Raw genomic sequence first — 19,235 nt, forward strand, 5'->3', positions numbered from 1 at the left:
TTCTCATGATTATTTCCATCTAGGGGAATACTGTGCAAGAATGAAAAATGATAATGTGGAGAGTAAATCTATGTTTATCAATGGGTGAAGATTACTCCTACCACCATGACCACCACTACTTCTACTAACTTGATAAACATGACTCAAATACATTTCTAACTGGACAGAAAAGGGAACATATTGTACACATCTTTGTATAGTATGATTAAAAATGTGAGAAGTCAGGAAGGAAATACTTCCTTACTTATTATGGTTGTAAGTAACAGGGCTTATCTCTGAGAAGTAGTATTTTGGTGATTTTATTTTTTTCCTCTGTGATGTCTGTGTGTGTGTGTGTTTTTAATGAACGTGAAATAGTTTTTAGGATCTATAACTAAAAATGAATCAAGTTGCTATTAGAAAAGTAAATGCTCGGCATCCCTGTGCTCTGCCAGTCCATGGCAAAGGCTGACTCTGCAGTGAGTATGTAAAGTAGAGCCCCCTGCGCTGACGATGCCAGCCCCTTTTGGCCTGGTGGAACCCTCGGGGTGGGTGCAGGTGATGGGAGGGTTGGCAGGAAAGCTCACAAGACAGGCACCTAATTGTCCCCAGGCACCTAATTGTCAGAGACTGCTTCCTGGAAGAGGTGATAGCTGAGCTAAGTGCTAATTGTTTAGGATGAAAGGAAGGTGCCCAGACAAAGACCAGAAGGGAGGGCAGCCCAGGGGGAAAGAGCAGCATGGATTAAACTCTGGAGGAGTGACAGACAGGCCCACTCTAGGGACATCAAGGATCAGTATGAACCAGCACAGAGTACCAGAGGGTGAGGCCAGGAGTGATGAGCAATGAAGCAAGAGGGTGTTACTGTCATGCAGGCGGCACTGAAGCCTTTGAAACATGCTCGGCAGTGAAGTGGCAGGATGCAAGGAATATTGGTGAAAGCTCAGTCTTCAGAGCTTCACTGGAGTCTAGTATAATTAACTCTGTAAAGGAGCGTGCCAGCCTTCACCAAGAAGGGGTGCCCAAGTCAGGAAGCAGAGTTGGGCAAACCTGGAAGTGGGAATGCTGTTTGTTCTGCTTGAAAGATGAGGGTAAGTTAGCAAGGACAATGTGCTAGATAGAGAGATGGGATGGGGAGCACAGCAGGCTGAGGACAGCACAGAGGAGAGACGTGGGGCTTGAGAGAGCACAGCTCCTTAGAGGAAGAGTCACCAGCATGCAGTGTGGCTGCAATGTGGCCTCAGATCCTGATGCCCTCATAAGCCTAGCTAAGAGGTTGAATTGCTTCTATGTATGGAGTGCTGGTACCTGAGCACCTGCCTCAGATCTGCTTGTGAGCTCTTCCAGTGTGGGGTCCTGCCAGGCGTCACTGTACACCCCAAGCCCTTTGGAGGGAATCACTCTCTCCATTGACTACTCTCACCATTGAATGCTGCCAAGATTCTGCTCTCGAGTCCACCTCCCCTGCCCAGCTCCCCTGTGCATGACCAGCTGGAAACTCCAACAGGATTGGAGCAGACTGCAGTAGTGCCTCTCATCTGTGTTTTCTGCTGCAGACATCAAATGCACATAGCCATAATGTCAGCATTGGCTGTGTCACTGTCAGGTCGAGCTGATTTGAATCTTACATCCACCATCTCTTTGCTATATTAACATAAACAAGGCATTTAACTTCGAAATCTCAATTTCCTCATCCACTGTAAGAATAAAACTTCCTTCATATAAAATACGTTCAGTACAGTGTCTGAATCACAGAAAGTATTCAAGAAAGTATGGCTATTATTGTCTAAATGTTTGATAGCAACTTTACATCATGATGTATTTTGCCAACTAAACATATATTTTTTCTGTGTGTGATACGACCTTTTGTTTTCAAAGTGAGTCCTCTTAATTTAAAAGGCTAAGACTATACTCTAAAATCATGAGTTCTACAGTTGTGATTCCTGCCACTGCTTTTTCACCCCCCAGCCACAAATCCTGTGCCAGCGGTTTCCACTCTCCTGCTACTGAGTGCTCACCCCACATTGCTGACCACCTGCTTCCTGCTGCGGTGGACTGAAGCGGCCCCTGCTCCTCACCGAGAAAGCTGCTGGAAGCTAATAATGGAAGGTCATGTTAAATGCTGGTGTTCTCCTGGTGGGGGTCGGGGACGGTGGCAGAGAGGTTTGCTCAGTCTGTGACATGATGCCTCAAACTCAGCAACAAGTCCTTCATATCTGGGTCTCAGCAATCCCGCTACTCAGAACCTTGACCCACCTTTCAATATCCACATCTTACCAATACAAAAGCCAGAGCCCACATCTTCTCCATAGAAATAACTAGCTCAGGGCTATAAAAGTATTTCATGTTGAGGCAGATAAAGACCTTTACACACCCTAAACCCTGAGAAGATTAGGGTATATTCTCCACCATATATAATTCAAATATAAACAAACATAAGGGACTACATTCAAGTTCTGATCTTTTTCTATGACTGCTTCAGTGTGCTTTTTACATGTCAAAACCTGTTAATAAGCAAGTTTATTTTTTTTTTAATTTATTGTCACTGCTGATACATTTGGCTTTATTTCTATCATCCTACTTTGTGTTTTCCTTTTATCATGATCTTTTTCCATTGGAATAGTCAAGTTTACTTTATTATCCTTTGACCACCTGTGGGTTTGGAATTTGTTCATTCCATTTTTAGTCTTCTAGTGGTTACTGTTTGCAGTGACTTCTGACACCAAATTCCCAGAGTTGGGCCGTACTTCACAGGTTCAGGGCATAGTCCTTTGCAAGATTGATCTCCCTTTAGACACTAGTCACAAGTTTGGGTTTCCCAGGCCATCTGCACTTCCAACCAACTTGCTGCAATTTGGAGGGTTCTTTCACTGACTCAAATTCTGTAATGCACTAGAATGACCCACAAAACACAAGGAAGCCTATACTTCCAAGTTTTTTTATAAAAAATAGAAGGGAATACACATCCAAATCAACCAAAAGAAAAGAACATAGGATGAGGTCTGAGAGAGTCCCAAATGTGAAGCTTCCGTGTCCTCAGGGAAACATCATCCTCCCAGCACATTCGTGTGTGACGATGGGCAGAGCACTGCCAACCAGGGAAGTTCAGCTGAGCTCTGATATCCATGGTTTTCAGTGGAGCACGGCTACAGAGGCAGGATTGATTGAGTCCCTAGCTGTGGGATTAAGCTTGAGCTCCAGCTTCCGTTTCTCCTCTGGAGGCTGGACTGATACCACGTGACTCAAAGCCCTAATGCTCTAACATGGCTGGTCTTTCTGTTACGGCCAGCCCCCGTCCTGAGTCATCTCATCAACCTGAACTATCTTGGGGTACACCATGAGTCACCTCCTGAGCTTAAACTCAGGTATGGTCCGAGAGGTCCACCCTAAATATCAAAGACTCCTATCATTTGGGAAATGCTGAGGGTTTAGAGGCTTCCTTGCAGGAACCAGGGAAAAATTCTGTATTATACACCATTATTTTTTTTCTGATTGAAAATGAGTTTAATTTCATTTGGCTTTGTTTACAAGTCTTCTTTTCCACCTTATTCCATGTATATACTATCATAAAAAATATTTAGGTTAGAATTTTTTCTTTTTTTTTTTTTTCTGAGACAGAGCCTCACTTTGTCACCCAGGTTGGAGTGCAATGGTGTGATCTCAGCTCACTGCAGCTTCTGCCTCCTGGGTTCAAGTGGTTCTCCTGCCTCAGCCTTCCGAGTAGCTAGGATTACAGGTGCCTGCAACCACACCCAGCTAATTGTTTTGTATTTTTAGTAGAGACAGAGTTTCACCATATTGGACAGGCTTGTCTGGAACTCCTGACCTCACGATCTGCCTGCTTTGGCCTACCAAAGTGCTGGGATTACAAGGAGTGAGCCACTGCACCAGGTCTAGGTTGGAATTTTTTTCTTTGGTATAATGTTTGTTTCCCTTTGTTCCCCTAAAATAGAATTGCATCATATATTTTACTCTGCAACCTATTTTTGACATTCAAAATTTTTAATTTTTAATGAACTTCTCAAGTATGGAAAAACAAACAGCTTTTGTTCTATGGTAGCATCTCTTTATTTAAACAGCTTTATTGAGGTATAATTGACATATAATAAACTGGATATATTTAACTGCACATTTTTAAGTTTTGACATGTATATCTGTATGAAATCATCACCATAGTCAAAATAATCAGTTCTAAAAATTTCATTTCTTCTTTTATTTATTTTTAGTTGACATATAATAATAGCACATATTTATAGGAGACAGAGTGATATTGCAATACATGTATACAATATATAATGATCAAATCATGGTAATTAGCATACCCATCACCTCAAATATTTATCATTTCTTTGTATCATGAACATTCAAAATCTTCTCTTGTAGCTTTTCAAAAATATACAATAAATTATTGTTAATCTTATTTCTCCTACAATGATATAGAACACTAGAACTTATTCCTCTATCTAGCTGGAATTTTGTATTGTTAACCAACGTCTCCCTATCCTCTCCTCCCCTACCTCTTCCAGGCCTCTAATAACCATAATTCTACTCTCTACTTCTATGAGCTCAATTTTTCTTAGTTCCCACATATGAATGAGAACATGCAGTACTTCTCTTTCTTTGCCTGACTTATTTCACTTGACATAATATCCTCCAGGCTCATTCATGTTGTCAAGAATAACAGGATATCAATGTACCTCATTGCTGAACGGTATTCCATTGTATATATGTACCACATTTTCTTTATCCATTCATTTGTTGACAGGCATTTAGGTTGACTCCATTCTGAATAGTGCTGCAATAAACATGGGGATGCAGGTATCTCTTTGACATACGGATTTTCTTTCTTTTGGATAAATGCCCAGTAGTGGACTTGCTGTATTGTATGGTAGTTCTGATTTTAGTTTTGTGAGAAACTCCAAATTGTTTTCCATAATGACAGTACTGGTTTACATTTCCATCAATACTCTGTAACAGTCCCTTTTCTCCAGATCCTCACCAGCATTTGTTATTTATTTATTTGCCTTTTTGATAATAGCCATTCTAACCAGAGTGAGATGATATCTCAATGTGGTTTTCATTTACATTTCCCTGGTGATTAGTCATGTTCAGCATTTTTTCATCTACTTAGCCATTTGTACATTTTCTTTTAAGAAGTGTCTACCCAGATCTTATGTCCATTTTAAAATCAGATTATTTGGTTTTTGGCTGTTGAGTTATTTGAATTTCTTGTATATTCGGGATATTAGTCACTTGTCAGATGAAGTTTGTAAATATTTTCTCCCATTCTATAGGTTGTCTCTTTGCTCCTTTGATAGTTTCCTTTGCTGTGCACAAGAATTTTAGTTTGATATATTTCCACTTGTCTATTTTTGGTTTGGTTTCTTTGTACTGTATTTTAGATTATTTTGATAGATCTGTTTTCCAGATTACTAATTCTTTCTTCAAAAGTGTCTAATCTGGAGTTTAAAATCAACCACTAGATTTTTCTTTTCAATAATCAGAATTTTCTTTCCTGGAATGTCTGTTTTTGTTTTTTTTTTTTTCCCAAAAAATTAGCCTGTTTTTATTTGATTCTTTGTTAATATTGCCCTGTTCTTTCATTATAGTTTCTTTTTTATGTCTTTAATTTAAAATTATTTTCTATTCTCTTCAAATTTTCTATTAACAGCTTGTTAATTCTCCCATTTGCTTTATGTGTCATGTCTCCCTAATGATAGTGTTTTCCTTTATGGTTTATAATCTTTTATTAGAGCCTGACTTTTGTGGAGATTATATGTGAGAATTCCATTTGTCTTTGGTAATGTCTATATAAAAGGACTGATTTAGTTAGGCCTCAAGAATTTCACCAGTTTATTTATTAATTTCTCACATAAATTCCCCACTATGGGAAGAATAAATATAGACTCCTATCCTCAGAACATATTTAGAGTCAGTCTCTATTTATTAAAAATGACAACTCTTGTTGTTTTTCAAGTCTTGTGGGTGGAGTGCTTTTTACCCCCTTTCATAGATGTGGCAGGTTTTGAGGCTCAGTGAAGAGAAGCTAAATTCCAGCTTCTGACCTTTGGGTGGAGGCTTGGCTTCTGTCCTCGACCAGTCCCTTCTGTCTGAGCCCCCAGGGCCTGGATGCTGCTTCAGCACCAACTTGGGCTGCCCAAAGGTTTGCTTTGTCTCTCTCTCTGTCATATAGAAATTTATCTTCCACCTTTCAACCAGGGAACATGTTAACTCTTTAGAGTGGAATATACTTTATTCCTCATTTCTATTTATGTACGGGGAAGGGCCTTTTTACATCTGCCAGTGGGCCATTTTTTTTTTGCCAGTAGTCCTCAAAAGCTCTGCGTGTGTCCCTGCCTTGATGACAGCTAAAAACACATGTAGGTGGGCCTTCTGGGTCTGTTTTTCCAATTTCTTAAATTGTTTTGGCACAGCAAAAATCAGCACATCTCAACTAAACTTAAAGTCTACATCTCTTGGAAGTGTATCTGCTAACAGCTAGTTTCTATCTAAATGGGATGTATTATAGTTTCCTAAAATCTCCTCGAAATATATGTAAAAGTACATTTGACAAAGACATGTGAAAGGGAACAGACTATGTGTGTGTGTTTGCACCATTGATTCTCATTTTTAACGAATTCCATATTTTCAAATCCATCTACTCTGTGAAATGTATTTCTAACTCCCAAGTCAATACTCTGTGCATTCATGGTCATTTACAGATGTGCACGGAGTGACAAAAATTCAAATAGCCGGATTGGCATAATTTCATCTGAGATTGGACAGGGTGATGCTTTACCTTCTTATTTCAGTTCTTATATTTTAAACAAGTGTCCTTTTGGCTATCAATTTCATGACACATTTTTTGCATTTTTGTGCTTTTTCCTCATGATTTCACTGTTTAAAATGTCCCCCAAGCATAGGACTAAAGTGCTGTTTGGTGATCCTAAACACAACAAAGCTGTGAAGTGCCTTCTGGAGAAACTACGGGTGTTAAATAAGCTTCATTCAAGAATGAGTCACAGTGCTATAGGTCATGAGTTCAATGCTAATGCATCAACAGTGTATGTTAGATGAGACGCCATTAAACAGAAACGTACTTAAAGTTATGGATTGATCTGTTGGTGAAAATGTTGTGACCAAAGGTTCATAAGCCCTAACTCTGTATTTCTGCCCGGAGCAATGGTTCAATATTTGCTAATTCAGTGTTTGCAGTGACTTTATAGAACATAACCACTGCAGATAATGGTGTTTACCTGTACATTCATACAAAATGAGAGAAGGAAGACGAAAGAAAATGATTGCATGATTATAGGTGTCTACACTTTTTTCTTTGAATTTTTGTTGTTTTTAATTCCCTAGGGAAAAGGGGGAGAAAGGATGCAAGGAAGGGGGAAGGAAGGAAGGAAGGAAGGGAGAGAACATTAAGTCACCAAAAAATATACTTTGATGATTCCACTTAGAAGGGAATTTCAGGTCTCACACCCCTTCAAGTTGAGAAGTTTTACTTTACACCAATCTCAACTCCCTCTCTTCCATTGACATGGATCTCCTTTTAGGGGTCACAAAGAGCAAGGTATTTCAGCCAAACATGAAAAATCCTTTGAATTACCTCCTCTGTAATTCACTCCTAGAGTTACAGGGTTATTACCCTGTTTCTTAGATTATCATAAACTTAAGAAAAAAATCTGAAAGATGCATTTGTGAGCTCTTTTAGTTTGTGAAACGTTCCCTCTCTCATTTCAGCTGTTATTTTTCAGAGGGAAATTTCATTAACATTACTGCTGTTTTGCAAACTAAGTAACAGCTTATACTGAGATAACAATTAAGGTTCTTGTTTGATAATCATTCATGGTTAAGCATCCAGGGTTAGCTAGGAAAGAGAGATAAAGAAAATGAGAAAGAGTGAGAGACAGAGAGAGAGTAAAGGGGGAGGAGAGACAGAGGAGGGGAGGGAGGAAGACACCACCTCAGAGCTCACATTTAGCCAGACCTCAGGACCTGCAAGGCTGTGAATAGTGTGCTATATTTAGCCTACCAGATATTTCGAGTAGTTCTGAAATTGGCAAGCAATGTTTTTCCATGAATTCTCTATAATAATTTTTCCTAAGGCAACTCTAATCAAAATATTCCCTTTTCATTTTGTTTTTCCAAGTCTAGAGTGAGCCACTGATGCTCTCCCTTAGAAGGCTGGAAAAGACTGCTGAGAAGGGCAGTCCTAGTCTAGTCAAACCCAAACTTCCCTGGCCTCAATCCATGTTGTGTGTGGGCACTAGGGACAAAGTCCCTCTGATGAGAGCAATGGTGAGCCATAGGATTGCTTTCCCACAAAATGCAATGGGCTCCGGGGACTTCAATCCCATACTGCCGATTTATTTCCCTGGGGCTTCCATCCTCCCAGAGGGAACCCATGACATCACCATCAATGAAAGCCTTCACCCCATGTCACAACTGTAAGCATATCTATAGGCACCGCCTGAAAATCCCTCTCCCAGTCTACTCCAGGACCATAAACACATAAGCTGATTCTCAGATATAACTTTTTTTTATTTCAGAAATCAAAGGCTTAGATTGAGAGTATCCTCACCAGCAGTCTTGGAATTGCAAGAATGCACATGGGTGCTTTTGGGTTGGACCTCTCCTCTGTTCTGGGAAAAGTTGCCTCTTGTAACTACCTGTCCTCATACCAGCCAGCCCTACCTGTCCCCACACCCCATACACTTGAATACAAGGGGAAGGAGTGTATGTTCTTCATCTTGCTTATGGAAACTGAGGGAGTGTAGCAAAGAAACATTGGTGAAGCCAATTGCGGTGGTGATATCATGGTAAAATAACAGGGTAATAGCTTCTTCCAGGCAGTATACCATCAACCCAATGGCAAGAGCACTTTGAGTCAGAAAGGAAGAAACTAAAATATGATCAGGAAGTTTCTGTGTGTGTTACAAATGACAAGCTGGAGGAGAGCAGACTCCAAGAACTAGAAACTTAGGAGCACATAAAAGGAATCAGACATTTGTAAATATCTGACACAAAAGAGAAAATTATAGGAAGTAGAAGACTAATGATTTCAGTGGTGTAGAAAAAGCCAGTGTCTGCTGTCTTTAAATGTTGTGATGATTCTGATTTAAATCAGATCACATCATGCTCCTACCTAAACTGTAAGGTTTTCACTTGGAAGAGAATCTAAGCATCTTACCAATGTCATCTTACTCTTGAGACTCCAGCCACACTGGCTCCATTCTGTTCCCAGAATATTCCCAGCTCTTTGCCTTTTCAGAGCCTTTCTACCATGGTTCTCTCCTTCTGGGATGCTTTGCCTCCTTCTTGTGCTTTAGCTGTGGCATCCTGTGCCACCCTATGACACTGTGACATGGGCCTTCCTTACTCCAATCACCACCACCTCTTACCCACTTACCCTCTCACATCACTGTTTACTTCCTCACTGGCATTTCTTGCAACTGAATAGTGTTTTATTTATGTAATTCTTAAGTCAGAATGATTTATTACTGTGTCTCCACTGCCTGATAAATAGTAGGAAATCAACAATTTTTTTTGAATGAATAAATGATGAATGGGGAATGAAAACAATGAATTAATTTATACATCTAGGCTGCTGTAAAAAGTAGGAGTAAGTTGAATTTCTGAAATAGAACCAAAGACTATAAGGTATTATTTAAGCCCCAAGCAGTTTGAAATATTTAAGAAAAAACATTATGTGATACCCTAGAAAACAAGACCATTGTGGTACTTTTTATTTTGACTTCTATTTATTTTCACTTTAAAATATTTCTTTAGAAAGTCACAAAATTACCATTTACTTTGTTCTGAATCAGATGCATCACCATCTAGAGTTGAATTTTTTTTCTATGAACATTGCATGTGAATATTGACTTAAGTAATATTTTCAGCAGCAAATATCTGATGACCTTGTAGGAAGGCCTCTCTGAGCAACGCAGTCGTTATGAATATGAATCACGCATCATAACTGCTCTCCTGAGGCACATCATAGTGCATGGATCAAGGCTCCATGTGGCTCCATGGTGCTGGGTGCTTGCCTCCTCCTAATTTGAATGAAGTTGGTGTCTCAGGAACAGCAGAAAAGTGAAAACAGGAGTCTGTGTAGTAGAGTAAAATTTCTCCTTGCAGGTTAAAGCTCACAAAACCTTGCACATTTGTTTCTTTTGATCATTATCTTTTAAAGAACAGTCTTCAAAAAAAGTACAGTGTGTGTGTGTTTGTTTGTTTTTTGAGACAGAGTTCCTCCCAAGTTCAAGAAATTCTTCTGCCTCAGCCTGAGTAGCTGAGATTATAGGCATACGGCACCACGTCCAGCTAATTTTTGTATTTTTATTAGAGACGAGGTTTCATCATGTTGACCAGGCTAGTCTTGAACTCCTGGCCTCAAGTGATCTGCCCACCATGGCCTTACAAAGTATTGGAATTACAGACATGAGCCACCACACCTAGCCTAGAAAAAGTATGTTTTTTTAAAGTCAATTTTGACTTCTGTTTATTTGTATTTTAAGTCAAAAGGCTAAGATCAAAAGGCTAAGACATTTTGGCCTCTATGACAAGCTTCTGAAAATATTTCTTTGACTTTAATTAATTAATTTCAAAATAAAGGCATTTCTAGCCAGTTCACACAGGATATAAAACAGACATTGATGTTAAAAATATAATACCTTTATTATAATACAATATATACAATCAACTTTTTTAAAAAGACAGACATTGATACCTATGGAGAGAAAAAGGTGCCAGCTGGCATGGGCCATCCCTAAGAATCTGACACTACACCATTGTCTTTTCTGGAGCCTAAATGCTGGCATTTGTATTAATAATCACAACTGTGTATCTTCCAGGTGAGGAAAATCTGTTTGAAACAAAGTATGTGCATCAGGGCAAAGGAATATAGGAGTGCATATAGAAATGGGAACATTCGTTTCTATAGATCAATACTACTAACATAAGTCAATGAACAAAGAATTTGCCAATGTCACTAACTTTATTCCACATCCCTGCAGTAGTTATGTAAAACAGGTGGGTTAATCTTTTAAGCGTGCTAACAGGATATTTAAATGATTTATAATTTTCATCCAACAGCACCCAGATATCTTATAAACCCAATTAAATAAATATGAGGCCTGTTATATGGAAACTGAGGGAGGGTAGCAAAGAAATATGGTAAAACCAATTTCAGAAGTGATATCATGAAAAATGTTTACATATATTTTATATATACATACATTTATAAATATATATACATATATTCTTAAACCTGTCTTTTGGAACTTTCTTATAATATAGGAACTTCTCCTTGAAAGATACAAACTATTTTTTTAACTCCTTAAAATAATGCTGGTCAAAGTAAACCATTTAGAATTTAAATTTCCACCAAATACAACAAAAGAAAGCTGATGAATTTAATCTCATTTATTTTGATTTAAGGAGCAAAGAAGAATTCTGGTTTTTGCAGCTTCCTCAGGAGTTTGTTTCCACAAAACATCCTTAAGACACTTTCCCACCACATGACAGTCTCCATTATTATTAGGCACTTGACCAAGATGTATTTAGTTTGGCAGCCTGCCAAGTAAAGTTCACCAGGTCGTGGTGGTACCAAATTTGACAGAAAGCACAGCAAAGGAAAGGGTATTTTCAAATTGCTATTTTCATATCAAAAATAGAAGACCAAAAGTCTCCCTTGTGAAATAAAAAACTTTACTATCATTCTCTACATTCCTCTGTGATGGCAAATCCAGGCATCCTGCCTTTGCTTACACCTCCCAAACACAGGGGAAGAAATCTTTCTTGTGGTCACAAAAAGGATCCCTGACCTGGAAGACAAGAGTGACTGCAAAATCACAGTGGCTTGTCCAGTAGAGCTCCACAGTATCTCTATTCACTGTGTTCCCTCTCCTCCCCAAGCCTCTGCTTGGTTTTGAGTTGAGGGATACCCCTGCAACTCCTTCTCTGCACTTGGATTAAACTGACAGCACTGTCTCTTCTGCATAATGCTACCTTCTAGGCAACAGAAAGATGAAAAGTGTTGCCTTCTTTCAAAGAGGATGAAACCAATGAGACTTCTCCCACCTCTTCTCAAGCTCCCTTTTAGATAAGCCTTTGTCAGCAGGTGGCTCACTGCCATTTCTTCTGAGAGTCCCAGTAAAGGGGGAAGAGTCCCTAAGGTGTACAACATCCATGGGAAGTGGCCAAAGAATAGACACCTGCTTGACCATGGGTTCCTTAGATGAATAACAATCATGGTAACCTCACCACATAAACATTTCCCAGCACCTAAGATGTGTTGCATAAATAATTTATGTACTGAAACTGTTTAACTGGTAAAAATGAATTATTAAGTTGCTACAGCCCTGACATGGATATCTGCTACAGTCAATTGCAGTATTGTTCATAATCGTTCACTTCCACTTTCCTGGTAAGAGGATCGCATATCACCACCAGTGTTTCTGGGCCTGCAAAGTAACGTGCTTGTGTGAGCAGATATAACATACCCCATCACAAGTTTCCATCCATTCTTTTGGTCTTTTCCCTCTAATGTAAGAAGGATATACCCCAAATAGGGGCTGAATCTTTAGCATTGCTCCTAGAAAGAAAAGACGTGTGGAGGAAAGCCACAAAGCCCACTGAGAGCAGCCAACATGTAATGTGAGCAAGAAATCAATACTGTTGTTCCTCGGTATCTGTGGGGGATTGGTTCAGGAACCCCCAACAAATACCAAAATCTATGGATGTTCAAGTCCATGTATACATAAAATAATTTAAAGTATACACCCATACATTGGTTATACACACATACTATACTAAGAAATGTATCAATACCAATAAATGCCCCCAATGGGTTATGTTGGTGACAAATGTGCTCATATCTACCATATGGTATAGTATTTGTGTATAATCTATGTACTGCTATATACTTCAAATCATTTCTAGATTACTTATAATACCTAATGCAATGTAAATACTACATAAATAAATAGTTGTTATACTGTATTATTTAGGGAATAATGACAAGAAAAATGTCTGTATATGTTCAGTACAGACAAAACCATCCATTTTTGTTCCCTGAATATTTTCAACCTGTGGCTGATTGAATCCATCAATTCAGAACCCATGGAAGTGGAGGTCTGACTGTATTTATCAGCCATTGAGACTCGGGTTGTTTGTTACTGCAGCAAAGCTAACCTGTACACCTGCTACATCTATACTATCATTTATGAGAGCATCCAGGAACGTGACAAAATCTTTATGCTAAATAAATATGACACTCTTAGGACCACAAAATTAGAAAGGTTCAAAGGTACCTGTTAATACTCCGGCTCTAGAGTCAGATCTGGGTTGAAAGCTAACTGCTGTTTATTATATCTGTGAACTTCAGTAAATGATTTCTGATTTCTCATCTGTACAATGTGGATATGAATAGTAGAGACTTCGAAGAATTATTGAGTGAGTTTATAGAGATGACATATATAGAAAGAGCTTAGATAGACAAGCTTGCACAATAAGCGGTGGTGTCATTGATGAGTTCTCTGGGAAATAGGTTCCAAGGGTCAGTATTAGTGAGCAGGGGATTTATTGGGGGAAGGCACTCAAGAGCAGCAGCTGTAAGGCTGTGAGAACAAAAGGGCTGAGCAGAGGATGGTGAACTGCAGTGGAATTGCAACAAGGCCTCAGATGGTTCCACAGAAGGCTCTGGAGCCAGGATGGCTCTTCATAAATGCCCCAAATTGAAGTAAGGGCACTGGGCTTTGTACCTTCACATTCAATCAGTTGAAAGTAGGCTGTACCAAGGGAGGGAAGTAATAGCCTTGGATGAGCCTGTTCTCTCAACTAAGGGCCTTCTCTGGAGAAGGACTTGGCCATGAGCCACCAGCAGGCAACATCGAGCAGCTGGAGAAAGAAGTGCCTCCACCTTGAAGAGAATAAGTCTCTGGGGATGAGTCCCAGAATCCAACATGGCCCACCTTTGTGCAACCTGGATGCATTTTCTTCAGATGTCAAGTTTACCCCAACTGGATAAAGCCCCTCCAGAATCCTTGATGCCCTCTTTTCTTGGGAAAATTGCACAAGACAGATGAATGGGAAAGATTCGTGGGATGAATGAACTACCACCTGGCTGCAAGCTCATTACCTTCCTCCTCCGTGTCTGTTCTAGATTCCCTTTGCGCATGGCTAGCACCTTTTCTAGTCTAGGTGGCTTACCTGGATGTTTCCCAGACTCTCAGGCCATGATTACTGCATATGTTCACTGACTGAAAAAATTGGATAGGAGGATATCAAGAAATGCCCCCAGTGGGTCATGTTGGTGCCAAATGTGCTCATGTCTACCTCCATTAGGTAACAGCAGCTCTTTCCCCACCTATTAATTGGGCGGAAATCCCCCAGCTAGGATGCCAACTCCCTCCTTTGCCTGCTGGTCTCTTGACACAGGGGCCCACAGTGATTGAACAACAGCTAAAGCTTAAAGTCCAATGTCCCCTGGTGGATACGTTTCTGTTTGGGAACCACGACTTGGAAACCCACAAATCCTTGTGTTGCACTAATAAGAAGCATAAATTTCCCTTAGGAATTTCCCTTAGGCTGTTTTAAAATACGTTTACAAATTATTTGACCTGTTTCCTTTCAAAAGGTGGTCCCAATTTTTCCTCCCTTTGCATGTGGACCAAACTTATGACTCACTTGTAACAAATAAGCTGTTGTGGAAGTGCAGCCAAGGATAGGTCGCTAACAGGGTAGCTTGTGCTTGGCGTGCTCTCACTCCCTCCCGAATTGTCTTCTCTGTGGGAAGCCAGCTTCCATGTCATGAGGATGCTCAAGCAGCCACATTGCTTTTGACAGTCAAAATTTACTAATGTCTTTTATTATTTCAGGGTCCTGACATTCCCATTGTTAACAGTTCTGAAATAGCACCTCCTATGGGTGCTGCTTCATGATACTGTGCCAATCTCACCAGCACATTCCTTATTGTTTTGGGAAATGAGGGTCTCCGGGTCTTCCTGAAGAATAGTGAGTTTTCTGCCCCATTCTAGCACATTCATTTCTCTGAGCTTTATCATGCTTTTGTACATGTGGATAACAAAAGGACTGTGGCATTTCTACTTCATTGGGTGTGGACCATTGCTTTCTCCAAGCCTCAGAAGCCATCACAGTAATGAGTTAGGACTGCCTCCTAGGGTCCTGCCAGGGCAGAGCTCCTAAGTCACAGGAGAGTGCTTCCATATTAAGAAACTCTCATCGTACCCAGATTTATGCTGTACTCCTTTAAGCCAACACCCTCAGATCCAGTTCTCACATGCTCTCCAGCCTCCTGCTGGGACCTGTGGACTAGACCTGCAGCTCCCTGGGGCTCTAACCCCTTCCTCCTTTGGCAGATCCAGCACTTCCCCACATTGTGATGTGAGCCCAGTGATTGGTCTGGTGGCCAGGAAGGGAGGTACGGGGAGGCAGCAGACTCAAAAAAAAAGGAAGCATGATATTTTAGGCAGAGTCCTCTGCATTACCTTCAAATAAGAGGAGAAGGTCCAGACTTTTACGGGAGGAGTGGCCATTTCTGCAGGCCCAGAGTGTCAGGGGATTCTGAAGGAACTCAATACTTTGAATGCGTCAACTTGAACATGCCATCCTTAATTATAGGGTCCCGCTCCTTCCCCATGAGGGCTCTACCCTGAACATAGCTGACTTGCTAAGGTTAAGGAGCCAGTCTCCTCTGGAGGTCTGCTACTCTTTTAACTAAGTCCTGGGACTGATTCTAGGCTTTTTCTGCCCTCTATCTGCAGAAATGAGAGTCTTTTGTATGCTGCCAGTGAGATGAGGCCCTGTGGTTTTCACATTTCACTTTAAATTGGTGATGTATCACTCCCAGGCTTTCATTCTCTTTTCCCAAGATAATATCTACTGGGCCCCTTAGTCCTTATCCTTACTACTATACTTGAACTTCTGAGGTTCCTGCCAGGGTATTTCTTTCCCATCCCAGTTCACTACAGTGTAAGTTTAAACAATTGCCTCCCCCTACTGCACCCCAGGGGCATTCAGTACTCCATTCACCCCTAGTGATGGGGTCTTCGTTGCTGGCCAGCTGGTGGTTGATCCAGCTCCCAAACTCCATTTTGAAATACACTCCCTAGGCCCCTACCAACAACTGTACTAGCTCAGTTTCCTAGAATAGTGAGTTGAATAATGGATTCTTTGCAAAAAACCAAACAACAACAAAAACAAAAATGGAAAACGGATCTGTCTACCCAGAACTTGTGAATGTGGCCTTACTTGCAAAAAGGGTCTTAGCAATGTCATTAAGTTTAAGGTCTTGAGATGAGATAATCCCGGATTACCTATGTGGGCCCAAAATTCATTGACAAGTGTCCTTTTAAGAAACACACAGAGGAGGAGGTGATGTGAAGACAGGAGCAGAGATTGGAGTGATGTGTCTACAAGCCAAGTGGGGAAGGCCAATAATTGCTGATAAACATCAGAAGTCAGAAGAGAGGTCAGCAAGGGATTTTGCCTCAGAGTCTCCAAAAGGATTGGACCCTGCCAACACCTTGATTCCAGACTTCTGGCCTTTTGCATTTATGAGCGAATATGTTTCTGTTGTCTTAAGCCACCCAGTTTGTAGTAATTTGTTATTGCTACCCCTGGAAATTTTCACACCTGGAAAAACCCTCTCTGAGACAGAGATTTGTAAGCAGATGGAAACAGGACTGGGATGAGGGATAAGGTGAACTCCAATGCATTTGCAACTTTGACCTCAGTTGATTCCACAGGAAGTCTGCAGCTAATACAGCCCTTCAAAGATGTCTGAAGTGTGGAAAGAAGGCTGAAACTTTTTATCTCTGTACTAATCCTTCATTCTTTGTATTGCATGTAGCAACCCTCTAAGAGGTAGCACATCATAGGACAAGGTCGTTCCTTCCACCTGATGGCAGTTCCAGAGTAAAGAATTGTGAGCAGTCAGCAGGCGATGTCTCCACCAGCTGGGGAAATGAAGGTTGGATCTAAATCAGGGAATGTGGGTAGCACTTTACCTCAGCCACAACTGGAGGCTTTGATGACTGTCATCAGAGGAAGAACCATCTTAGAGATGGAGACTGTGGTGAATGGATCAACCAGAGCAGATCTTGGGGAGTTGCTTTTACAAAAACAGATATTTTTACAGCGAATCCAGGTAAAATACTAAGGGAAGCTTGAAGAAGAAAAAAAAAATGTTGCTAAAAAGGCCACAAGTGACCTTGAAGGAAAAGTGAGTTGTAAGGAAAGGATGTAGCAGAGGTGAGATCTTGCTGTCATCCCTCATGGGAGGAAATAGTGGTGACATATGGACTGTTTCCTTGGGATAAAACTTGGGTCATTCTCAGCACCAGTCAGTGGAATGGTAGAGCCTCTTCTTCCTCTGCCAGAAGGTAGAGGGCCACAGACAGCACACAGTAGACAATTTCTTCCCTTGTTAATAAAAATGTTCTGTTTCTGAAACTGATACCACGGGTAATCAAATGCCCTATAAGCACTTGAAAAACTGTTAAACATCCTTAGTCATTAGGGAAATGCAAAGGAAAACCACAATGAGATATCATTACATATGCCAAAGGATGCGTAAAATTGAAAAGAAAGATAATAGCAAGTGTTGGGGAAGATAGGGAGAAACTGGAATCCTCATACACTACTAGTGAAAATATAAAATGATACTGCCACTTAGAAAAAACTATTTGGCAGTCTTCTAAGTTTGACCAAACACCTAACACAAATGCCAACCGTTCCTTTCTGAGATATTTACTCAAGAGAAATAAAAATGTATGCCCACACAAAGATTGGTACACACGTTTTTGTAATGGCTTTATTCATAAGAGTCTCAAACTAGAAATAGCTCAAATGTCCATTGACAGGTGAATGGATAAACAAATGGTCATACAATCATACAATGGAATACTATTCAGCCATAAAAAGATAGAAACTACTGATATATGAAACTACATAGATGAATCTCAAAATCAGTATGCTGAGTTAAAGAAAACCAGATATCAAAGAATAGATGTTGTGTGGCTGTATGTACACAAAACTCTAGAAGAGACAAACAGAGTCTAAAGTGATAAAAAGATTAGTAGTTGACTGGGGCTGGGAATGGAGGGAGATTTTCTCAGAAAGGACCCAAAGAAACTTTTGGGGGTGAAGAATATAGTCTATATTGTAATTGTGTCAGCAGTTATACAGGTGTATGCATTGGTTGAAATTCTTCAAGGTAGAAGCTTAAAATGAGTAAAATAAAGTTGATTTTTAAAAAGCTGACCATATGGAAACCTCTCTGCCATTTGTTCTGGAAAAACCTGGAGCTGGTGGGTAGGGGATGAGATGACTGTTCTTTTCTTAGCTCACACAGTGATCCCACACTTACACATCAAAGGCTTTTTCCTTGTTACCACAAAGCAAAAATGACAGGGTTGCCTGTTGTGATGATAATGACTTCCCAGACTAAAGAAGCCACAGAAGGTCACAGGAACTGTAAGTCCCGTTATCATCCTGTATTTCCCTAGGAGACCTCACGGCCAATTTGACCGAATTACTTTTTCCCCACTGCATCTTTCCTTTTGGATTCATTAGCTAAGACATTGAAAGGTCAAAAGTCTTACTCAGAGTTGGTGACAGTGAGTCAATGACTGTGTTTCCTCTGCTTTCCAGCCTGCAGTCTGAACATGAACCCACAGTGAGACCCACTGACTGGGAGCATTATTTGGAATTCCCACCACCTCCCCCACCTCTCCTCCATTTTCCTCCTCCTTTCTTCCATATTCCTGTTCTGTCTCAAAAACCCAAGAATATCCTAAAATAAATGTATTAAGGAAGAGTTAGCAAATATGTTTTACTCAAAAACAACTGCCATAAAACTTAACTCTCTTGTGACCTAAAGAGAGTTTCTGAAATACCACGTCTTACAAATGTTTGAAATAATATTCACCTTCAAAAGGAGGTATATTTTCATATTAACTCACCCGAATAAAACTGACATGGTGAAAAACAGAAATAGAATCAATGTGATGTCTTTGTTAAAGTAAACCTCTAAAGTGTACCTACCATACAACTGATTGTGTAATTCTAGAGTTATCAAATAGAAGTAGCAATCAAAGTGTTGGGAAAAATGACTGAAGTCCATATGAAAAAAAATTAATTTAGTTGCCACTAAAAGGCATAATTCACTGTTTGAGTACGTTACACAGGTAATCATGCTTTAGAACATGTTCAGCTACTGGAGG

This window comes from Macaca thibetana, chromosome 3 (assembly GCF_024542745.1).
Source record: "Macaca thibetana thibetana isolate TM-01 chromosome 3, ASM2454274v1, whole genome shotgun sequence".
Classification (NCBI taxonomy): Eukaryota; Metazoa; Chordata; class Mammalia; order Primates; family Cercopithecidae; genus Macaca; species Macaca thibetana.